The 26,462-nt window shown below is 43.1% G+C and overlaps 1 pseudogene; it reads right to left on the bottom strand.

Moving 5' to 3' along the window:
* The window catches only part of LOC115148357 (WD repeat-containing protein 7-like), a 123,305-nt pseudogene that overhangs the window by 31,069 nt on the left and 65,774 nt on the right, over positions 1-26,462 (bottom strand).

Here is a 26,462-nt window from a genome sequence, read left to right as displayed (position 1 = left end):
TTTCTTTGGTGGGGAGGGGGAGACGTTGTGCGTTGCTAACTGTTCCCGTTTTTTTTTTTTTTTCGGAACACAGAATTGAGACTGAGCGGGGGGAGTAATAGATCCAACGGGATATGTCGAGTTGTTTGGGAACTCGGCTGGGGTGTTCAGAGATTGTTATTTTATGTACACCATTTATTTTCCTTTTATGTGAACGCAGCTGTAACTATTATCCACCTTTACCCAGAGATGACTTGCACTAAAGTTCGATAACTGTTCGATGACTAGTACCTTAAATCTATTGACATGGAACTGCCATGGTCTAGGTCATGCAATAAAACGGAAAAAGATACTATGTGCTCTAAAAAAGGAAAAAGCAGACATTGCGCTATTACAAGAGACACACCTCTGTGATGCCGAACATGCCAAACTCCGCAGAGCTTGGGTGGGACTGGTGTATTTCTCATCTTTCAAATCAAACAGTAGAGGCACAGCCATACTTATCCATAAGAATGTTCCACTCATAATTGACAAAAACATATCTGATCCGGAGGGGAGATTTATTCTGATAACTGGGTCACTGTATGGGCAACCAATTACTATCTTAAACATATACACCCCTAACACAGATACTCCTGCTTTCATGTCAAAAATGATAACCCTGTTCAATGAGCATTGTGTTTCCTTTGGAGTGGTGGCCGGAGATTTTAATTGTACCCTTAACCCAACCCTAGACAAAACATCTCAAGTCCCCACCACAAATCCTAGATCTGCAAAGATGTTGAACTATCTTACCAAAGAGATGGGACTGATAGATATCTGGAGAGAGACTAATAGCTCATATATGGACTATACATACTACTCTAATGTCCGTAACACCTACTCCCGTATAGATGACATTTTTATCCCAAAGAGTTTCATAAATTCAGCCACGTGTACAATCGGACCCATAGCACTTTCAGATCACGCCTTTGTCCACCTTCGCTTTGACCTCTGCAAAAACATCCCGAGGTCAAAGAGCTGGAAATTCAACATTTACATTACATTTACGTCATTTAGCAGACGCTCTTATCCAGAGCGACTTACAAATTGGTGCATTCACCTTATGATATCCAGTGAAATAACCACTTTACAATAGTACATCTATATATTTTTTGGGGGGTTAGAAGGATTACTTATTCCTATCCCAGGTATTCCTTAAAGAGGTGGGGTTTCAGGTGCCTCCGGAAGGTGGTGATTGACTCCGCTGTCCTGGCGTCGTGAGGGAGCTTGTTCCACCATTGGGGTGCCAGAGCAGCGAACAGTTTTGACTGGGCTGAGCGGGAACGGTGCTTCCGCAGAGGTAGGGAGGCGAGCAGGCCAGACGTGGATGAACGCAGTGCCCTTCTTTGGGTGTAGGGACTGATCAGAGCCTGAAGGTACGGAGGTGCCATTCCCCTCACAGCTCCGTAGGCAAGCACCATGGTCTTGTAGCAGATGCGAGCTTCAACTGGAAGCCAGTGGAGTGTGCGGAGGAGCGGGGTGACGTGAGAGAACTTGGGAAGGTTGAACACCAGACGGGCTGCGGCGTTCTGGATGAGTTGTAGGGGTTTAATGGCACACCTCCATGTTATCAAATGAAGCGTTCCATACATTGGTAACTACATGGATAGACAACTACACACAAGACAACAAAGACTCTCCTGTTTCTCCGGCCACAATGTGGGACGCTGCTAAAGCCACACTAAGAGGTCATCTAATTGCATATGGTTCCTCTAAGAAAAAAGCAATGGAAGCACACAGGCTAGATCTTGAGAAGGAGCTGGAATGCTGTGAAAAAGTACATAAACAATCCCCAGACAGCACCTCCTGGAGTCAACTTAAAGCAGCCAAAGCCAAACTGAATTTGAGCTATACTCGGGTGATAAAAAAAGTGTTCTTTACTAAACAGAAATACCATGAGTATAGCAATAGGCCGAGTAGATTGCTTGCTTACCAATTAAAAAAAGAGCAGTCAGAGCGTACAATCATGACTATCCGAACAGCAGAGAACGAGGTCACATATGACCCCAAAAAGATCAATTTAACTTTTCATGATTTTTACTGCAAAATATATACCTCTGAGAGAAAACACACGGAGGCAGAACTCCACTCCTTCCTAGAGGGACTCTCGCTACCTAAATTATCAGAGACCGACCAAGAAAATCTCAACTGCCCCTTCACTCCTGAGGAGGTCCTGGAGGCAATTACCTCCATGCCACCTAATAAGTCCCCAGGCCCAGATGGATTCCCCAGAGAGTTCTTTAAAGCTTTTTGGCCCCAGCTTAGCCCTATTTCATGCCAATGCTGGAGGATTTTTGCAAAAACTGAGTTCTCCCAGACTCAATGCACACAGCTCGCATTACAGTGTTGCTCAAAAAAGACAATGTCCTGCTCGTCCTTCCGGCCCATAAGCTTGTTGGATTTCGACTACAAAATAATTACAAAATGGCTCGCCAAATGACTAAACACTCTTCTTCCCAAAATAATAAAAGCGGACCAAATTGGAGTTATTAGAGACAGATACTCTTCTGATAACATTCGCTGTCTTTTTGATATTATTGATCAAGTAAACGCACAGAAGACCCCTGTCCTGCTGGCTTCACTGGATGCTGAGAAGGCGTTCGACAGGATGGATTGGAGCTTTCTGTTCTCAGTCTTAGAAAAGTTCAATATGGGCCCAAACTTTATTAAATGGATCAAATCACTATACTCTCATCCAAATGCCATGGTGACTACTAACGGACTGAACTCTGACAGATTCCCTTTGGGACGGGGCACAAGACAAGGGTGCCCGCTGTCCCCCCCCCCCCTGCTCTACTTGTTGGGGGCGGAGCCTCTGGCAGAGTTGATAAGGAGCAAGGCCTGCAGCACAACATTTCGCTCTACGCGGATGATGTCTTGCTCTACATATCCAACCCTGAGAAATCCCTCCCTCACTTTTTACACACAATTGCTCAGTATGGCAAGTTTTCAGGTTATAAGATACATTTGAACAAATCCACTGTCTACCCTCTCAATATTACACTCACCAGCTCTATGAAGACACTATGTCCATTCCAATGGAAGACACAGGGGTTTCAATAGCTTGGATCTTCATAACACCAGATCTGAATAGCCTTTTCAAGGAAAATTATCTTCCACTCCTGGATCGAATCAAGAACGATCTCCAAACCTGGATCTCCCTCCCAATTAGCTTAGTAGGAAGAATTAATGTAATCCGTATGAACATCCTCCCTAGACTGAACTATTTATTTCAGATGCTCCCATGCTATCTCCCAGTTTCCTTTTTCAAAACAACTAACCAAAGCATCACCAAATTTATATGGGGCAATAAAAAACCTAGGATCAAGTTCTCCACTCTATCGAAACCTGAATCTAAGGGTGGTCTTTCCCTATCCCTCCCTTCAATTGTACTACTGGTCTGCCCAAATCCGCAACATGCCAACATGGATCACAAACAGACAAGAGGTGGTTCATTGCCCCTAAACTCAATTATGTTCATTATTAACTTTAGTGAAGTGGGCAACATAGCCTACACCTTTGTGATTTACAGCACCCTACTAGCATGGAGGGACTGTAAGAAATACCTTGGCATTTCCTCCCAAATATGTTCTCACTCGCCTATAGTATGCAACCCAGACTTGCCAAAAGCCCTGAGTGATGCCAATTTTCATCTTTGGCATCCTCTAGGAATCAGGAACTTTTCAGACCTGTTTCATCAGAAAACCACTACATTGAAATCCTTTCAAGAGCTCTGCAATGAATTCAATATTCCAAGATCAATTTTTTTTGTCATATCTTCAAATTAGATTATTCCTAATTTCCTAATTTACTTCCATTATATCATACATCTATCTACTCCTTTCCTCATTTGAAAATAATCTGGGAAAAGGACCTTTGTCTGACTATCAGTGATGAGTTATGGGTGGATGTTTGCTAGAGGGTATACTGAAAGAATCTAATTCCAATTTTTTTTAAACAAATTTTATTACAACCCAGTGAGAATCCATAGAAAGAATACAGACATTTCTCCTGATTGTAAAATATCTACCTCTGAAAGTGGAACCTACAGTGGCTTGCAAAACTATTCATCCCCCCTTGGCATTTTTCCTATTTTGTTGCCTTACAACCTGGAATTAAAATATATTTTTTTGTGGGGAGGGGGGTTGTATCATTTGATTTACACAAGATGCCTACCACTTTGAAGATGCAAAATATTTTGTCTTGTGATTCAAACAAGAAATAAGACAAAAAAATTTAAACTTGAGCGTGCATAACTATTCACCCCCCCCCCCCAAAGTCAATACTTTGTAGAGCCACCTTTTGCAGCAATTACAGCTGCAAGTCTCTTGGGGTATGTCTCTATAAGCTTGGCACATCTAGCCACTAGGATTGTTGCCCATTCTTCAAGGCAAAACTGCTCCAGCTCCTTCAAGTTGGATGGGTTCCGCTGGTGTACAGCAATCTTGAAGTCATACCACAGATTCTCAATTGTGTTGAGGTCTGGGCTTTGACGAGGCCATTCCAAGACATTTAAATATTTCCCCTTAAATCACTCGAGTGTTGCTTTAGCAGTATGCTTAGGGTCATTGTCCTGCTGGAAGGTGAACCTCCGTCCCAGTCTCAAATCTCTGGAAGACTGAAACAGGTTTCTCTCAAGAATTTCCCTGTATTTAGCACCATCCATCATTCCTTCAATTCTGACCAGTTTCCCAGTCCCTGCCAATGAAAAACATCCCCACAGCATGATGCTGCCACCACCATGCTTCACTGTGATGATGGTGTTCTCGGAGTGATGAGAGGGGTTGGGTTTGCGCCAGACATAGTGTTTTCCTTGATGGACAAAAAGCTAAATTCTAGTCTCATCTGACCAGAGTACCTTCTTCCATATGTTTGAGGAGTCTCTCACATGCCTTTTGGCAAACACCAAACGTGTTTGCTTATTTTTTTCTTTAAGCAATGGCTTTTTTTCTGGCCACTCTTCCGTAAAGCCCAGCTCTGTGGAGTGTAAGGCTTAAAGTGGTCCTATGGACAGATACTCCAATCTCCGCTGTAGAGCTTTGCAGCTCATTCAGGGTTATCTTTGGTCTCTTTGTTGCCTCTCTGATTAATGCCCTCCTTGCCTGGTCTGTGAGTTTTGGTGGGCGGCCATCTCTTGGCAGGTTTGTTGTGGTGCCATATTCTTTCAATTTTTTAATAATGGATTTAATGGTGCTCCGTGTGATGTTCAAAGTTTCTGATATTTTTTTATAACCCAACCCTGATCTGTACTTCTCCACAACTTTGTCCCTGACCTGTTTGGAGAGCTCCTTGGTCTTCATAGTGCCGCTTGCTTGGTTGTGTTGCAGACTCTGGGGCCTTTCAGAACAGGTGTATATATACTGAGATCATGTGACAGATCATGTGACATGTAGATTGCACACAGGTGGACTTTATTTAAATAATTATGTGACTTCTGAAGGTAATTGGCTGCACCAGATCTTATTTAGGTGCTTCATAGCAAAGGTGGTGAATACATATGCACGCACCACTTTTCCGTTACTTATTCTTTTTGAAACAAGTTATTTTATTAATTTCACTTCAACAATTTGGACTAGGGGGTGAATACTTTTGCAAGGCACTGCATATGTATGTATTTTGTAGTTCTAGAGAGATTTCCAGTTTTTGGCAATCTATACATACTGCTGCACAGAAAATACTAGATGTACAGTTTGATATGAACCCATGTCTCTATCTTCTTAATGCCCAGCAAGACTTTGTTCTTGATCCTGAGAGAGAAAATCTGTTTATGACTATCACATACTTTGCTAAGAAATGTATTATTCTATTGTGGGCTTCTAATGCTTCTCCTATATTTAAAATGTGGATTGACCAGATTGTTGACTTTATTCCTCTTGAAAAGCTCACTTATGACCTTCGTAAGAGACAGCCCAAGTTTGATAGACTCTGGTCTCCACTACTCAACTATATTTCAAATTGGACAGAGTGAATGGGGTGATTCGGGAAATGAGCAGATACATGTTGTGTAAGGTGCTGTAAAAACGAATTATTTGCTCGTCATCTTAGCTAAGGCTGGAAATAGCTAATAGGAAAGGCTGATAGTGCTGCTACAAGTTTGTTTTGTTTTATATTTTATTATTTATGTCTGCCACATCTGTGAATGTGGAATGTGTTTTTTGTTGGTTGATTGAAAAACAAGAAAACTTAATGAAACTTTAAATTGAAAAAAGAAACATGTTGGTATTACAGACTCGGACAGGGAGAGGTTGAAAATGCCAGTAAAGACACTTGCCAGTTGGTCAGAGCATGCTCACAGTACACGTCCTGGTAATCCATCTGGACCTGCGGCCTTGTGAATGTTGACCTGTTTAAAGGTCTCACTCACATCAGCAACGAAGAGCATGATCACACAGTCGTCCGGAACAGCTGGTGCTCTCATGCATGTTTCAGTGTTATTTGCCTCGAAGCAAGCATAGAAGTAGTTTAGTTCATCTGGTGTCACTGGGCAGCTCTCGACTGTGCATCCCTTTGTCGTCTGTAATGGCTTGCATGCCCTGCCATATCCGATGAGCATCAGAGCCGGTGTAGTACGATTCGATCTTAGTCCTGTATTGGCGCTTTGCCTGTTTGATGGTTCGTTGGAGGGCATAGCGGGATTTCTTATACGTTTCCGGGTTAGAGTCCCGCTCCTTGAAAGCGACAGCTCTAGCATTTAGCTCAGTGCGAATGTTGCCTGTAATCTATGGCTTCTGGTTGGGGTATGTACGTACAGTCACTGTGGGGATGACATCCTCGATGCACTATTGATGAAGCCAATGACTGATGTGGCGTACTCCTCAAATCCCGGAACATATTTCAGTCTGTGCTAGCAAAAGAGTCCTGTAGTTTAGCAGCTGCTTCATCTGACCACTTTTTTTATAGACCGAGTCACTGGTGCTTCCTGCTCTAATTTTTGCTTGTAAGCAGGAATCAGGAAGATATAATTATGGTCTGATTTGCCAAATGGAGGGCAAGGGAGAGCTTTGTACGCGTCTCTGTATGTGGAGTAAAGGTGGTCTAGAGTTTTTTTTTTACCTCTGGTTGCACATTTAACATGCTGATAGAAATTTGGTAAAACGGATTTAAGTTGCCCTGCAATAAAGTCCCCGGCTACTAGGAGTGCTGCTTCTGGGTGAGCGTTTTCCTATTTGCTGATGGCGGAATACAGCTCATTGAGTGCGGTCTTAGTGCCAGCATCGGTCTGTGGTAGTATGTAGACCGCTACGAAAAATACAGATGGAAACTCTCTAGGTAGATAGTGTGGTCTACAGCTTATCATGAGATACTCTACCTCAGGCAAGCAAAACCTTGAGACTTCCTTAGATATTGTGCACCAGCTGTTGTTTAGAAATATACATAGTCTGCCCCCCCCCATGTCTTACCAGATGCTGCTGTTCTATCCTGCCGATACAGCGTACAACCAGCTAGCTGTATGTTGATAATGTTGTCGTTCAGCCACGACTCCGTGAAGCATAAGATATTACAGTTTTTAATGTCCCGTTGGTAGTTTAATCTTCTTTGTAGGTCGTCAATTTTATTTTCCAATGATTGCATGTTAGCTAGTAGAACGGAAGGCAGTGGGGGTTTATTCGATCGCCTACGAATTGTCAGAAGGCAGCCCGACCTCTGTCCTCTTTTTCTCCATCTTACGTTTACATTTTAGTCATTTAGCAGACGCTCTTATCCAGAGTGACTTACAGTAGTGAATGCATACATTTCATTTCATGCATTTTTTTTGTTTTTGTACTGGCCCCCCGTGGGAATCAAACCCACAACCCTGGCGTTGCACACACCATGCTGGTGTTGCAAACTGAGCTACAGGGAAGGCCCCCTTCCCTGCTCTTCTCTTCTCTTCATGCAAATGATGGGGATTTGGGCCTGTTCCCGGGAAAGCACTATGTCCTTCACATCGGGCTCGTCGGACACGTTAAAGGAAAAAACAGCTTCTGCCAGTTCGCTGTTCTGATGTCCAGAAGTTATTTTCGGTCATAAGAGACAGTAGCAGCAACATTATGTACAGAATAAGTTCAAAAATAAGTTACAAACACAAAAAAAACAAAAAAAACACATTTGGTTAGGAACACGTAAAATGTCAGCCATCTTCTCCGGCACCGTGATATATGCATAGTCACTTTAACCATATCTACATGTACATACTACCTCAATCAGCCTGACTAACCGGTGTCTGTATATAGCCTCGCTACTGTTATAGCCTCGCTACTGTATAAAGCCTCGCTACTGTTATTTTTCACTGTCTTTTTTACTGTTGTTTTAATTTCTTTACTTACCTATTGTTCACCTAATACCTTTTTTTGCACTATTGGTTAGAGCCTGTAAGTAAGCATTTCACTATGAGGTCTACACTTGTTGTATTTGGCGCACGTGACAAATAAACTTTGATTTGATACAGTATAACAGTAATGGTGAGTGTAAATCACAGGGTAACCAAGCCAGGGAGAAAGAAAAAACATAATCCAACTTCTTGTGATAATTGCAGTGTTTAGGCTACTCTATAACCCATCAGAAATGCATTCATACGCCACCGTAACGTATAAGGCCGATAGAAACCATTAATCCTTTCACAGAAACACTTCCAAAAGAGACAATAGTCAAACTCACACAGTGGCGGGAATAATTTCAAATCAAATCAAATCAAATGTATTTATATAGCCCTTCGTATATCAGCTGAAATCTCAAAGTGCTGTACATAAACCCAGCCTAAAACCCCAAACAGCAAGCAATGCATGTGAAAGAAGCACGGTGGCTAGGAAAAACTCCCTAGGAAAAACTCCCTAGAAAGGCCAAAAACCTAGGAAGAAACCTAGAGAGGAACCAGGCTATGAGGGGTGGCCAGTCCTCTTCTGGCTGTGCCGGGTGGATATTATAACAGAACATGGTCAAGATGTTAAAATGTTCATAAATGACCAGCATGGTCAAATAATAATAATCATTGTAGTTGTCGAGGGTGCAACAAGCACGTCAGCCACACATAGGCCTAACTATTGATTCAGGACCACGGGTAGTTACTAAGAGTCCGAGCGATGAAAACAGGTGCACTGCATCATGCTGAAAGAGAGCGCTGATAGAAACAGGCGTCAGACACAGCACCAAATAATGTTAAAGAATAAGCAGCCCATAGAAACTACTTAACACAACAAAATGTGGAATAAGTCAAGGGGTATGAATATTTTCTGAATGCACTGTATCTATCTATCTTTCTAGCAGGAAGAGCCACTCTGGGGAGAAGGAGAGTGATGATGATGTGACCCTTCTTTCAGTCCTCTCTACCCTAGTTAGGTCCATCTTTCAGTCCTCTCTACCCCAGTTAGGTCCTTCTTTCAGTCCTCTCTACCCCAGTTAGGTCCAGCAATGAGACCCCTATGTCCACTATAGGTCCCCATAAAATAGAATGACTGAGGCCTGACAACAATATCCGATCCCAGAAAACAGTACCACCAATACTGAAGTATGTATTTAAACTTGGATCACTTCATTTGTCTTATTTTATGACTTTTTAGTTTGATCCCAGTTCACTATTCTCCCTGAGCCTCTGAGGCTAGCTATCTGTAGTAGACAGCCAAGTATAGTCTATCTGACCAGCCTCTGAGGCTAGCTAGCTGTAGTAGACAGCCAAGTATAGTCTGACCAGCCTCTGAGGCTAGCTCGCTGTACTAGACAGCCAAGGGCAGTCTTTCTCTGAGGGTTGCTAGCTGTAGTAGACATCCAAGGGCAGTCTTTCTCTGAGGCTAGCTAGCTGTAGTAGACAGCCAAGTATAGTCTGACCAGCCTCTGAGGCTAGCTAGCTGTAGTACATTTTTAAATTTTTTAAATTTTAGTCATTTAGCAGACGCTCTTATCCAGAGCGACTTACAGTAGTGAATACATACATTTCATTTTCATTTCATGCATTTTTTTTAATTTTTTTTTTGTACTGGCCCCCCGTGGGAATCGAACCCACAATCCTGGCGTTGCACACACCATGCTCTACCAACTGAGCCACAGGGAAGGCCAAGTATAGTATAGTAGACAGCCAAGTATAGTCTATCTGACCAGCCTCTGAGGCTAGCTAGCTGTAGTAGAAATCCAAGGGCAGTCTTTCTCTGAGGCTAGCTAGCTGCAGTAGACAGCCAAGTATTGTCTGACCAGTCTCTGAGGCTAGCTAGCTGTAGTAGACAGCCAAGTATAGTCTGACCAGCCTTTGAGGCTAGCTAGTTGTAGTAGACAGCCAAGGGCAGTCTTTCTCTGAGGCTAGCTAGCTGTAGTAGGCAGCCAAGGGCAGTCTTTCTCTGAGGCTAGCTAGCTGCAGTAGACAGCCAAGGGCAGTCTTTCTCTGAGGCTAGCTAGCTGTAGTAGACAGCCAAGGGCAGTCTTTCTCTGGGGCTAGCTAGCTGTAGTAGACAGCCAAGGGCAGTCTTTCTCTGAGGCTAGCTAGCTGCAGGAGAAAGTGTGGCTGATCAGCCTGAGGCTAAATTCCTATTCATCACGGTACGGACACATTTACTAAAAAAAATTGGGATAGAAACAAGATAGAAACCTTTTACAGCGACCAGGGTCTATTGATCCAGTCTATATAAAAATAAGTTTGTTCAATGCTTCTCTAGGAGAGAGCTGCAAAATACTTCTATCAGACCATAGATTTAATTTAGGGCTCATCCACTCTTTATCACACATAGGCCAGGCCAGACAGTCATGCATCCTAAATGGCACCCTATTCAATATTCAGTGCACTACTTTTGACCAGGGCCCATAAGGTTACATAGTGCACTATGTAGGAAATAGGGTGCCATTTGGGACATAAACAGGGAAATGCACTTCTCTAACACCGACCATCTTAAAGGGTGGAAAGTCCATCAAAATCTAAGCTGTTAAGATATGATGTGTACTAGGCCTACTAAGATGTGTACTAGGCCTACTAAGATAAGATGTGTACTAGGCCGACTAAGATGTGTACTAGGCCTACTAAGATGTGTACTAGGCCTACTAAGATGTGTACTAGGCCTACTAAGATGTGTACTAGGCCGACTAAGATGTGTACTAGGCCGACTAAGATGTGTACTAGGCCTACTAAGATGTGTACTAGGCCGACTAAGATGTGTACTAGGCCGACTAAGATGTGTACTAGGCCTACTAAGATGTGTACCAGTCCTACTAAGATGTGTACTAGGCCTACTAAGATGTGTACTAGGCCTACTAAGATGTGTACTAGGCCTACTAAGATGTGTACTAGGCCTACTAAGATAAGATGTGTACTACAATGTGCACGAAGTCTACTGACTTAGATGAATTTATGTCAGGGGGTTGTTATTAAAGCTACTATTTTATATGGACAGATGTGTGTTTGAAAGCATTAGGCCATGGCTGGGGGTTTAATGCGTTGTATAATGGGCTTTCTGGAAGCTGGAAGACCTGTGGCATCAAGTTCTGGAGCTTCTTCTTTACTTCTAACTAGTCGAGAAGGAACACCGAATCTATTCTAGAAGGAATCTATTCTAGAAGGAATCTATTCTAGAAGGAATCTATTCTAGAAGGAATCTATTCTAGAACATAAATCTACGATGGCAACATGAAAAAAACAATGATTTGAAATATTGAGGACTGTCTTGGACCAATTATATGTCTTGCAGAGAATAAGTTTTGTGTGGACTTTTCTAAGTCCGCCCCTCTATATGAAGCGAGTCTGTCTTTTCGTTCGCTCCCCTGTTTTATGTACGATAATAACACAAACACATCAAAGGGTGTCGGGACGGCCGTCGACAGACTTCATGAAATTGTCATCCTGTATCTGGCATTTCAGCTGGAGCATGTTAAATCATTCAGCTCCCTACGGGACTTAGTAGGCCTAGTACACATCTTACAATCAGACCACATCCTCTCCTCTCTCTCTGCTCTCTGTACAAATAGCAAACTAAGTCTGGGAAACTCCTCAATACTGCCCAGAAAGAGCCCCCAGCCTGTGGAGCAATCATCCCCACCTCAAGGCACCCCACACCAGGCCAAGGGCCCACAGCAGCCATGGGGCCTGGATGTATTATAGACTGGGCTCTAGCCCCTACAGTAGGTCTCTGAGGAGACATACAAGTAAACAATAGACCACCAGGCTAAGACTGAGGATCCACCCATTATGCATAGGACTCGTTCAGGATCTCTATACCAGGCGGTGTCGGAGGAAGGCCCTAAAAAATGTCAAAGACTCCAGCCACCCAAGCAGTAGCCTGGCAAGCGGTACCGAACAACAAGTCAGGACCCTGAACAGCTTCTACCCCCAAGCCAAAAGACTGCTAAATAGTTAGTTAAATACTTAAATAGTTAACCAGTTAACCAAATAACTACCCAGACTATCTGCATTGGCGCTTTTGACACTTACTTTTTTGACTCACCACATACATTGCTGCTACTGTTTATTATCTATCCTATTCCCTAGTCACTTTATCCATACCTACAGTATATGCACATATCTACCTCAATTACCTTGTACCCCTGCACATCGACTCGTTACTGGTACCCCAGCACATCGACTCAGTACTGGTACCAACGCACATCGACTCAGTACTGGTACCCCTGCACATCGACTCAGTACTGGTACCCCAGCACACCGACTCAGTACTGGTACCCCAGCACATCGACTCAGTACTGGTACCCCAGCACACCGACTCAGTACTGGTACCCCAGCACACCGACTCAGTACTGGTACCCCAGCACACCGACTCAGTACTAGTACCCCAGCACACCGACTCAGTACTGGTACCCCAGCACACCGACTCAGTACTGGTACCCCAGCACACCGACTCAGTACTGGTACCAACGCACATCGACTCAGTACTGGTACCAACGCACATCGACTCAGTACTGGTACCCCAGCACATCGACTCAGTACTGGTACCCCAGCACATCGACTCAGTACTGGTACCCCAGCACATCGACTCAGTACTGGTACCCCAGCACATCGACTCAGTACTGGTACCCCAGCACATCGACTCAGTACTGGTACCCCAGCACATCGACTCAGTACTGGTACCCCTGCACATCGACTCAGTACTGGTACCCCTGCACACAGACTCAGTACTGGTACCCCTGCACACAGACTCAGTACTGGTACCCCTGCACACAGACTCAGTACTGGTACCCCTGCACACAGACTCAGTACTGGTACCCCTGCACACAGACTCAGTACTGGTACCCCTGCACACAGACTCAGTACTGGTACCCCTGCACATTGACTCAGTACTGGTACCCCTGCACATTGACTCAGTACTGGTACCCCTGCACATTGACTCAGTACTGGTACCCCTGCACACAGACTCAGTACTGGTACCCCTGCACATTGACTCAGTACTGGTACCCCTGCACATTGACTCAGTACTGGTACCCCTGCACATTGACTCAGTACTGGTACCCCTGCACATTGACTCAGTACTGGTACCCCTGCACATCGACTCAGTACTGGTACCTTGTTTATTGTGTATTTATTATTACTTTTCTATTAGTTCTCTATTTTCTTTCTCTCTGCTTTGTTGGGAAGGACCCGGCAGTAGGGCATTTCACACTTGTTGTTTACAAAGCACTTGACAAATAACATTTTATTTGTGTGTTGGGGTGTCGGTGTAAGTATGGGTGAGAGTGTGTGAGTAGAGTCCAGTGTGGGTAGAGTCCAGTGTGGGTAGAGTCCAGTGTGGGTAGGGCCCAGTGTGGGTTAATAGAGACGGTGCAAAAAAAGGTCAATGGAGGTAGTCCAGGTAGCCATTTGATTAACTATTTAGCAGTGTGTGTGTGTGTGTGTGTGTGTGTGTGTGTGTGTGTGTGTACGTACCTGTGTGCCCTTGAGCTGGATCTCTGTGCCTGTAGGCCGGATCTCTCTATCTCTCTGTGTGGTGTGTGTGTGTATGTCTGTATGTCTGTGCATGTGTGCATTCATTCTGCGTACCTGACGGGTGCCTTCTTCATATGTTCTCCCACGAAGGTGGCATTGGTCATGCCCATCAGAGTGTTAGCCAATGAGATGACAGAGAGCAGGTGCTGGGTGGTCATGTCCCGGGACACTCCGTATGTCCCTTTACCCACCATCTCTGACAGGGACAACTTCCTGCCTGTGGACAGGGCCATCTGACGCAGCAGGGACTCCTGAATTAATACGGAGGAGTTAATAGATTAGTATCGATTCTGAAAACAGAAAACTCTGATTTTATTTATTCTTTATGTCAAAAAAATTGATCAGCTATTAAATTCAGAAAGTCTTACAAATCTTACCTTGAAAGGTGGGCAGCATGAGAAACATCTGTCCCCCATTGGATATGAGACCGAAAGATAATGGGCAGTGGAGTCTGAGCATGCCCAGTCTGCTCAGACACACCTCGTCCAGTGGTCCGTTGAGGCCCCAGGCGTGGAGACAGGACATGAACAGTTTGGCCGTGTCCATAGTCAGGTTATACTCCAACAGAGACAGAGACTTAGACTTCTCCTTCCGTCTCCTCATCTAGAAGAAAACTCATATTTCATTGTCTTTTTGCTTATAACCCACCAATTTTTGGCTCAGTCCCCACCAGATTTCTTGTCTGATCTAGGATTCGAACCGGCGACCCTTTGGTTACTGGCCTGTTTCTCTAGCCTCTATGCTAACTACCTATTCCTCTTCCTCCTCGTCTTCATCCAGGAGATGCTCCTTAATGGTCTCCTTCATTGACTCCTTCACCTGTTGGAGATGACAAAACGGCCGACACTCAGTAGAGTACAAAAATAGAGAAAATAACAATAGTGGGGCTTGTTACTGTATCTGAAAGGTCATGGTAATAACTGATATTATTGTTACTGTATCTGAAAGGTCATGGTAATAACTGATATTATTGTTACTGTATCTGAAAGGTCATGGTAATAACTGATATTATTGTTACTGTATCTGAAAGGTCATGGTAATAACTGATATTATTGTTACTGTATCTGAAAGGTCATGGTAATAACTGATATTATTGTTACTGTATCTGAAAGGTCATGGTAATAACTGATAATATTGTTACTGTATCTGAAAGGTCATGGTAATAACTGATATTATTGTTACTGTATTGGAAAGGTCATGGTAATAACTGATATTATTGTTACTGTATCTGAAAGGTCATGGTAATAACTGATATTATTGTTACTGTATCGGAAAGGTCATGGTAATAACTGATATTATTGTTACTGTATCTGAAAGGTCATGGTAATAACTGATATTATTGTTACTGTCTCTGAAAGGTCATGGTAATAACTGATATTATTGTTACTGTATCTGAAAGGTCATGGTAATAACTGATATTATTGTTACTGTATCTGAAAGGTCATGGTAATAACTGATATTATTGTTACTGTATCTGAAAGGTCATGGTAATAACTGATATTATTGTTACTGTATCTGAAAGGTCATGGTAATAACTGATATTATTGTTACTGTATCTGAAAGGTCATGGTAATAACTGATATTATTGTTACTGTATCTGAAAGGTCATGGTAATAACTGATATTATTGTTACTGTATCTGAAAGGTAATGGTAATAACTGATATTATTGTTACTGTATCTGAAAGGTCATGGTAATAACTGATATTATTGTTACTGTATCTGAAAGGTCATGGTAATAACTGATAATATTGTTACTGTATCTGAAAGGTCATGGTAATAACTGATATTATTGTTACTGTATCTGAAAGGTCATGGTAATAACTGATATTATTGTTACTGTATCTGAAAGGTCATGGTAATAACTGATATTATTGTTACTGTATCTGAAAGGTCATGGTAATAACTGATATTATTGTTACTGTATCTGAAAGGTCATGGTAATAACTGATAATATTGTTACCTATATAGTAGTACAGTACACTACCCATTCCCTATATAGTAGTACAGTACACTACCCATTCCCTATATAGTAGTACAGTACACTACCCATTCCCTATATAGTAGTACAGTACACTACCCATTCCCTATATAGTAGTACAGTACACTACCCATTCCCTATATAGTAGTACAGTACACTACCCATTCCCTATATAGTAGTACAGTACACTACCCATTCCCTATATAGTAGTACAGTACACTACCTACTCCAGAAGTAGAGCCCTCGACAAGGAACAGGAAGACTCTGGCCAGAAGTAGAGCCCTCGACAAGGAACAGGAAGACTCTAGCCAAAAGTAGTGCACTATACAGGACATAGGGTGCCATTCCAGTCACAACCTAGCAGGACCGAGCATCCATCCATCCATCCTTCACCTGTTGGAAGACCTTGTCAGCTGCTCCCTGGGCCTTCTGGAGGGCCTCAGGGGAGACCAGGGTGGGGTTGGGCCGCTGGGCCTCCTCCGTCAGCAGCTGGATGATCACCGACTCCACGTCGAAGAACAGGACATGCATGTCAGGGTCTGTCAGATTGGTCTTCATGGCCTGCACCAACAGACTGTTGTTGGAGTACTTCTGCAGCTTACCCTGGGAAACACAAAGACCGATGTATTGATAAGGAGAAGGGACACCATTACAGTAATGTCTTAACTAAGACATGACCAGATATCTTCCCCAAAGCATTTAGGGGTACTGTAGTACATCATGCTACAGATGAGAGATTAAAGGATGGATTTGGAAGACGGATGGGATTCTATGATATTCTGACAAGGCTCTCTTATTAATGTTGTATAATAAATAGAAGAAAACTCAGATATACTGTATTTTCCGTGTAACAAATGTGGAATAATGTTATTCTATGGAGGTCTTTTTTCTTCAAACTCGATATGTGCATGTTCATCAACTCTTTGACATAGCCTTGCTATTTCAATAATCCCCATGTTTCCCTTCCATTCACTGTGTCTGGATTCAGGAGCAAAATGCTGCCACTCCTCAGTCAGTCTCATTGTCCATCTGTTTTAGATTCAGGTTTAGTCATCAGGTTCTGTAACAACCTGGTATATTTCACCTCCAATGTCCCCAAGCCTTTCACTGAATCTCATTCTGTTTTCTAACCACAGCAAGTCTCATTTGCAAAACATGCTAATCCCTATTCAATTGTAATTCAATTTGAAGGCCCCATGCACTACACACTTTGCATAGGTAAGGATGTTAACATAGAAATGAACCAGATCTGCAATGACTGGACCCTTAGAACATTATTTTCCTCCTTTCTACACAGAGAGAGAGAGAGAGAGAGAGAGAGAGAGAGAGAGAGAGAGAGAGAGAGAGACAGAGAGAGAGACAGACAGAGACACAGACAGAGAGAGACACAGACAGAGAGAGACACAGACAGAGACACAGACAGACAGACAGAGAGAGAGAGACACAGACAGACAGACAGACAGACAGACAGACAGACAGACAGACAGACAGACAGACAGACAGACAGACAGACAGACAGACAGAGAGAGAAAGTGGCTGCTGTTGTTGGGTCCCCTAGCCCCTTCAAACAACCCTCTCACCCCCCCTCCTCCCTCCCCATCCTGCATCTGCTCTGTCCGGGAGAGAGGGAAGGCTCAATAGACATCACAGTAAGGTCTATCTCTGACAATTAGCACACTGAGGGTCAGCACTGTCCCCGTGCTCAATGGCATTTAAGTGCCTTCAATGGGCGATGCTGTGTATGCAACAGTGATCACAGAGTAAACCAGAGTAAGGCTGGGCCTGGCGTATAGGGGAGAGGAGGGGTGGACAGAGGGAGTCCTAACAGCTACAGGAGAGAAGAGGACACAAACACACGGTTAACAGACTAACTAGTTTACACCTCCCAATGACAAAGCCACGGACAGACAGACGGACGGACGGACGGACGGACGGGCGGGCGGACGGACAGACAGGAGAGAGAGAGAGCCTTAGCTCATAGGAGCAGGAATTGTTTATGTAGTGTGAGGCAGCTTGATGTACCAGTACACCCCCTGGACAGGACACTAGTCTCTCTCCTGTTACTGTAGCAGCTTGATGTACCAGTACACCCCCTGGACAGGACACTAGTCTATCTCCTGTTACTGTAGCAGCTTGATGTACCAGTACACCCCCTGGACAGGACACTAGTCTATCTCCTGTTACTGTAGCAGCTTGATGTACCAGTACACCCCCTGGACAGGACACTAGTCTATCTCCTGTTTCTGTAGCGTGAGGAAGCTTGGTTTACCAGTACACCCCCTGGACAGGACACTAGTCTATCTCCTGTTTCTGTAGCGTGAGGAAGCTTGGTTTACCAGTACACCCCCTGGACAGGACACTAGTCTATCTCCTGATTCTGTAGCAGCTTGATATACCAGTACACCCCCTGGACAGGACACTAGTCTATCGCAGGGTCTATATGCCAGAGATGATGTATTACGGGACTGCCAACATAAAGTAGCACATTGTAAGATTGAGATGCCACACAGTCATCGGAAACTATTTGTTTTGAGTAGAAAATTCAGTATTTACAATAATATTGTTGTTTAAAGAGTAGTCAACGTGGTGGGTTGGTGGTGTTTTATGAGGTGTTTTAACCGGTTATAAAGGGCCTTGTGTGGCTGACTTCACCAGGAGGGAAGTGACTCCTAACACCTGCACGCCAGCAGCACTGCTCCTTTGTCCTACTGGTGGTCCAACCATCTTTACTGTCCGTTTGATGAGGGAACAGCCAATCAAAGCCACTGACCGTGCGCCGTGCTCAATTGTTCGACAGCTGTCTGCTTCTCCAGGCAGCCGTGAGACGCCTGTGTGTGTGGTGTGTGTGTGTGTGTGTGTGTGTCACTGGATATTTCCTCTGCTGGTGCTGGCTACTGAAGGAAGCTGCAGCCAAGCTACAGCAACGCCCTTACAGTCACAGTGTGTGTGGGCCCCAGCCCAGCTCACAGCTTCCCTGTTCAGTAATTAGCCTTTATGGTGTCCTGACTGATGGTGAGACACTGCACTTGCACCTGTGACACACACACACACACACACACACACACACACACACACACACAGCAGAGAAGTTGCACAAATATCCCTGGACAATGCATCCAGCAGCAGCAGTACTGATATGCTCTGATCAGTGAAGCTTAAAAAGGCTTTCTCTCTTTGAACTGCTTCTTTATGAAAATAGATGTTTGGACGCAGCCGTGTTGCTGTAGTAGTAGTGGAGGAATGCTGCCCTCTACAGGGCAACGGCTGCTACAACAACAAGACAAAGGGACCCTTCCCAGACCCAGCTTCCCTAACCCTGTCCACCTCCCCCATCTTCGCCTAACCCTGTCCACCTCCCCTATCTTCCCCTAACCCAGTCCACCTCCCCTATCTTCCCCTAACCCTGTCCACCTCCCCCATCTTCTCCTAACCCTGTCCACCTCCCCCATCTTCCCCTAACCCTGTCCACCTCCCCCATCTTCCCCTAACCCTGTCCACCTCCCCCGTCTTCCCCTAACCCTGTCCACCTCCCCCATCTTCCCCTAACCCTGCACCTCCCCCATCTTCCCCTAACCCAGTCCACCTCCCCCGTCTTCCCCTAACCCTGTCCACCTCCCCCATCTTCCCCTAACCCTGTCCACCTCCCCCATCTTCAACCTAACCCAGTCCACCTCCCCCATCTTCCCCTAACCCAGTCCACCTCCCCCATCTTCTCCTAGCCCGAGCCACCTCCCCTATCTTCCCATAACCCTGTCCACCTCCCCTATCTTCCCCTAACCCTGTCCACCTCCCCTATCTTCCCCTAACCCAGTCCACCTCCCCTATCTTCCCCTAACCCTGTCCACCTCCCCTATCTTCCCCTAACCCAGTCCACCTCCCCCATCTTCTCCTAACCCTGTCCACCTCCCCCAATCTTCCCCTAACCCTGTCCACCTCCCCTATCTTCCCCTAACCCTGTCCACCTCCCCCATCTTCAACCTAACCCTGTCCACCTCCCCCATCTTCAACCTAACCCTGTCCACCTCCCCTATCTTCCCCTAACCCTGTCCACCTCCCCCATCTTCTCCTAGCCCGAGCCACCTCCCCTATCTTCCCCTAACCCTGTCCACCTCCCCCATCTTCCCCTAACCCTGTCCCCCCATTCTATCATAGCTGAAGCTGCAGGGGATAACGTCTTTCTATAGATGGGCGAGCACACACACACACACACACATACGGGGGGAAGGGAGGGTAACAAGGACTCTCTCTCATTTTCGCTCAGTTCCCGTTAACCAGGGGTTTAGAGCTGCAAGGTCAAATGCACAGAGGACAGACATATGTCTGATTCTCTCCATCAACCAACCAACCAACCAACCAACCACACACACACGCACACACGCACGCACGCACCAGGGTTTCCAGGAAACTGTGGTGCCGGGACATCTGACCTGCAGCATTTGAATTTACCAGACATTTTGAGAAATTTACCAGCTCCATATGCATTGGGTGAATAACCTGATTAAGGCGTCCACCCACGGTGCTTAGAATGACAGAAAATCCCATTTACATTTATGGTAATTCATCATTCAGAACATGCAATTCAAGCATGCAACGAAGGTCCTTCTTATGAAATTCTGATGTGCACTTTGAAGATGTTAAAATAACTGTCAACGTTTACTTTTCCTCAGCTAACAGGATGTGTAACGAACAGCAAAATCCCTAGCCTGTGTCGATCTACAGTGGTTCTTCAATTAAAAGTTGCAAGTTTATACTGCAGCGCATTGACATAGATTGTGCTATACTACGGTACATTACGTCAGAGATTCCAGCGAGGATACGGAGGAGAAAAATGCTGCCCATATTTTCAAGACCTGAGCTATTTAATTTATTTGATTTATTTATAAAAATGTTTATTTAGGATATTTAGTTTATTGGTTTAGGCTTGGCCTATTTAATAAGCTATTTGTCAGCATGAAGCTGAGTGACACAATCATTTGTGGCTTTGGTCCAAAATAAATACATCACTGACACATTCTGTGTCTTAAACAGATTGTCTTTAATAAAGACCAAGTTAATTGGCTCGTGTTGTGTGTGTGTGTGTGTGTGTGTGTGTGTGTGTGTGTGTGTGTGTGTGTGTGTTCAATTATTTGTGACATTGTGGTTACAATGAAGAACGTAAATGAAATAAACCAAATAAATCCTATTCATAATGAATAATCCAAAACACCTATTAGCCTATAGCGTTCGTATTTCATCAACAATGACAATTTTACTAATTTAATTTACTGCGGGCCTAAGTCCTACAGGTTTAACCTCCTGAATGAATTATTATAGGTGCCTCTTATGCTTTCCAAGAGCCGATCCGTTACAATAACATTCATTTCTTTAGCCTAATTGTATTCATGACTCCAGAATAGGCAATTATTATTCTTTCCGGTATTAAATAATTTGTCTGCACGTCTATTCAACATTCGGATAAAAAGAAAGCATGCCATGAATTAAGTACGATATATTTTTATTTTCACAATGCAATGGGGCACATTGACAACTAAAAAAATTGCTTTGAAAGTACCTTCTAATAACCTAATCAAAGACTATAGTTGACATAACACAAGACATTTACATTTAATATTGTTTAGAAAGTGTAATTTAAACTTAATTAAGGGGTAGGGGGCAGTATTTTCATATCCGGATGGAAGGCGTGCCCAAATTAAACTGCCTGCTGCTCAGGCTCAGAAGGTAGGGTATGCATATTATTAGTAGATTCGGATAGAAAACACTCTGACGTTTCAAAAAATGTTTGAATGATGTCTGTGAGTATAACAGAACTCATATGGCAGGCAAAACCCTGAGAAAAATCCAACCAGGAAGTTGAAAATCTGAGGCTTGTAGTTTTTTCACTTGATTCCCTATTCAAACTACAGTGACTTAGGGGTCATTTTGCAGTTCCTAAGGCTTCCACTAGATGTCAACAGTCTTTAGAACGTTGTTACAGGCTTCTACTGTGAATGACAGTCAATTCAACCAGGTGTCTGGCTAAGTGCCATTAGATCATTCATGTGTGTGGCCGTCAGCAAGAGGTGCTTTCTTTTTTCTTTCTGAAGACAAAGGATTTGTCCGGTTGGAATATTATCGAAGATGTATGATAAAAACATCCTAAAGATTGATGCTATACATCGTTTGACATGTTTCTACAAACTGTAGTATAACTTTTTGAACTTTTCGTCTCAACAAAATGCGCGAGCATGGCGTATTTGGATAACTCGACTGAACGCGTGAACAAAAATGAGGTATTTGGACATAAGAGTTTATCGAACAAAATAAACATTTCTTGTGGAAGTGGCAGTCCTGGGAGTGCATTCCGACGAAGATCAGCAAAGGTAAGTGAAGATTTATAATACTATTTCTGACTTTTTTTGACTCCAGAACTTGGCAGGTAACTGTATAGCTTGCTTTGATGGCTGCGCTCTGTACTCAGAATATTGAACTGTGCTTTCGCTGTAAAGTTATTTTGAAATCTGACACAGCGGTTGCATTAAGGATCTATAATTGTATCTATATCTATAATTCTTTCAATAACTGTTGTAAAGTTTATCAGCGTTTATGATGAGTATTTTTGTAAATTAATGTGCTCTTTCACCGGTAGTTTTGGAGGCAATACATTTTCTGAACATCACGCTCCAATGTAAAATGGGGTTTTTGGATATAAATATGAACGTTATCGAACAAAATATACATGTATTGTGTAACATTGAGTCCTGGGAGTGTCATCTGAAGAAGATCGTCAAAGGTTAGTGATTAATTTTAGCTGCATTTCTGGTTTTTGTGATGCCTCTCCTTGCTTGGAAAATGGCTGTGTGGTTTTTCTTGTTTAGGCGCTGTCCTAACATAATCTAATGTTATGCTTTCGCCATAAAGCCTTTTTGAAATCAAACAATGTGATTGGATTAACGAAAGTCTTATCTTTAAAATGGTGTATAATACTTGTATGTGTGAGAAATTTTAATTATGAGATTAATGTTGTTTTGAATTTGACGCTCTGCTATTTCACTGGCTGTTGAATTTTGTGTCCCGCAGGTGGACACACTATTCATCATTTGAACAAAAGCCTGAAACAAATAAAGATACTAAAAGAATAACTTCTAAAAAAGAGTCCATTCATCAATCCTATATATTTTTTAAATATCCCAATGCCCCAGGGCAGACACTGCCCTGTGTAGGGTGCCGTCTTTCGAATGGGACGTTAAACGGGTGTTCTGACTCTCTGAGGTCGTTAAAGATCCCATGGTACTTATCATAAGAGTAGGGGTGTTAACTTCGGTGTCCTGGCTAAATTCTCAATCTGGCCCTCAAACCATCACAGTCACCTAATCATCCCCAGCTTACAATTGGCTCATTCATCCCCCTCCTGTCTCCTGTAACTATTCCCCAGGTCGTTGCTGTAAATGAGAACATGTTCTCAGTCAACTTACATGGCAAAATAACAGTAAAATTAAATTTTAAAAAAACTTGGATTTCTTCAAATGGCTGTGCAGGAAAAGGATGTCATTCCCGTGCCAGCTGACCACTGGCTTCTGACGCCACAAATTCAGCTGTAGGCGACGCCTTTGTCATTTGGATCCACACAGTTATCAGGTGAAGAGCAGACTGTTTGCTTGCCTCCAAGGCGGGTGTGGCCTCTCTGATCGATAGAGGAAATCAACAAGATCCACAAGTATTCTTTCACAATAGCTGGCCTTGTGTTATCTGCAGTTTTGAGCTGGGAACTCTCCCACTCCATGGTGGATAGCACCCGCTCCACAAGCACCCATTCTTTGTTTATGTAACGGAATATAAGGCACAAGTATCCTATTTTTCTACATTTGTCAGTCCACATGTTAAGTGTAATTCTACAATTTCATTTTCCCAAGTTCTCTCTCAACTCCGGGACCACACGCCAGCTGATTTTTTTGTTGTTGCAGATGAAGGACTATAGTGCAAGAGGAGAGAGACTCATTGACAGAAATTACATTTACAAAAGGATAGTCTAACAACTAGGCTAGGTGCGAAAAATCCCCCCAGTTTGTGCCACAGTTTAGGCTACCAATAGATTCTGACGGTCAGACCGAGTTGAGTCCTATTGTAAAGGGTAGCCTAATGGCCAAAAAGGCAAACTTGCAATGTATTACAGGGTTACGTCCTGTAAGGCCGTACATTACTACCTGAATATCACAGACAGAGTTGTATGTTCTGTTTAAGATGCATTACCATCATCTAAATGGGATTTCTGTCATTCTGCACAGTGGGTGGATGCCTTAATGGGTTATGCACCCAATGCATATGGTTCCGGGAAATTTCTTAAATGGCCAGCAAGTTAAGAACTTCCCAGTCATGTTGTATGGCGCCACAACTTCCTGGAAGGAAAATGTTATGAGTTACATATTTTTATTTAACAGATGATTTTATCTTTTAATTGAACCTTTATTTAATTAGGCAAGTCAGTTAAGAACAAATTGTTATTTACAATGACGGCCTACCCCGGCCAAACCCGGACGACGCTGTGCCAATTGTCCACCGCCCTATGGGACTCCCAATCACGGCCGGATGTGATACAACCAGGGTCTGTTGTGACGCCTGCTTCACCGAGCTGCAGTGCCTTAGACCGCTACTGTCACGGGTGTCGTAAGGAGAAGAGGACCAAAGTGCAGCGTGTGTGTCGTTCCACATTTTATTTACACTGTGAAACTATGCAATACATAAATAAACTGAATGACAAAAACAACAAACCGTGACCTAGAGGTGAAACATACACTGACTCAAAGATAATCTCCCACAAACCCAGGTGGAAAAAAAAATCTAGGACCAGCTGCCTCTAATTGGAGATCATCCCAAACAAACCCCAACATAGAAATACAAAACTAGAACCTGAACATAGAAATAGAAAACATAGAAGAAAAAAACCTGTCACGCCCTAACCTACACTACCATAGAAAAAAACATCTTTCTATGGTCAGGACGTGACAGCTACTCGATAGGCCTTTAACAAATATTTGATACAATATTCAGGCCATATTTATACGTTGAAGATTTTATTTTGGGTACAGTCATTTTTTTCTTGAAATAGAAACACCATAATATGAATCAATTTCTTTTCATCAAGATAAAAGGAATGCATAATCTCAAACTGACGCTGTCAAATAGTGTAGTAGATATGCTGAACGATGCCCTCTGGTGGTTAAAATGAGCATTAACGGCAAGCACTTCGACAAACTGACGCATACAGTACCACAACAAACCGAAGCATACCACATGCTATACTACCGTATAACAACTTTTACATGAGGAACCACTGTACTATCCCCCCATAGTAGAAAAGTTTAGCTATTCTACTGGTCAGCTTGTCGAGAAAGAAATAGCCTATTCCAAACAGACTCTAGGACAGTTGTGGGACGATGGAGCCCAAATTCATACAACCAGTAGGCCTTAGGCTACATAAATGTTTTTAAAAAATTATCCCAAAAGCAATGAGTGATGCAACAGAGCAGAATGTTTAGCTTAAAATGTTGATCAACTATTATCACTTCATATTATAAGAGCAGCAATACGCACAAGGCTACTAGGCTACCTGCCGCCCTGATACGCACAAAGCTACTTGGCTATATGCCGTTGTCAAAAGTGCATCGCACATACAAGCGGTTTCATGTGACAGATGAAAATATCCATTAGCAATGTAGAAAGAGGGGAGATCTAAAGATGCAACCACTAGCATCGGTTGCTAATGCAGAGTCACTTCAGTGACTCTACCTACATGTACATATTACCTCAACTAACCGGTGCCCCCAAACATTGACTCTGACAGGTACCCCCTGTATATAGCCTCGCTATTGTTATTTTACTGCTGCTGTATAATTATTTGTTACTTTTATTTCTTTTTTTAGATATTGCCTTAACTGCATTGTTGGTTGGGGGCTCGTAAATAAGCATTTCACTGTAAGGTCTACACCTGTTGTATTCGGCGCATGTGACAAATAAAATTTGATTTGATTTAATATGACTAGGATTGTGCCTTTGGCTAACGGACAATGAAATAAAATAATTTCCTTCACGGATATGGTCTGAATTTGGCTAGGCTACTTTGAAGCAAGGTAAGACATGGCTCATAATATGAAGTAAAATGTTAAGGTTTAAAACAATGAGGTATATATATTTTTTAAATGCATACTGCCTCCAGCTGATTAGAACTAGTGAAATACATTTTGCAAAGTGGTGTGTCGGCTTTTCTCTCACCTCCCAGAAAATATACACAGTACCAGTCCAAGTATGGACACACCTACTCATTCAAGGGTTTTTCTTTATTTTTACTATTTTCTACATTGTAGAATAATAGTGAAGACATCAAAACTATGAAATAAAACATATGGAATCATGTAGGAACCAAAAAACTGTTAAACAAATGAAAATATATTTTATATTTGAGAATCTTCAAAGCAGCCAGCCATTGCCTTCATGACAGCTTTGCACAGTCTTGGCAACACTTTTTGGGTTACTACACACCATAGATTTCATGTGTTATTTCATAGTTTTGATGTCTTCACTAATATTCTACAATATAAAAAAAT

The sequence above is a fragment of the Salmo trutta genome, chromosome 15 (genome assembly GCF_901001165.1).
Source record: "Salmo trutta chromosome 15, fSalTru1.1, whole genome shotgun sequence".
NCBI lineage: Eukaryota > Metazoa > Chordata > Actinopteri > Salmoniformes > Salmonidae > Salmo > Salmo trutta.
The sequence above is the reverse complement of the archived record's forward strand: the minus strand, read 5'-3'. Positions and strand labels throughout refer to the sequence as shown.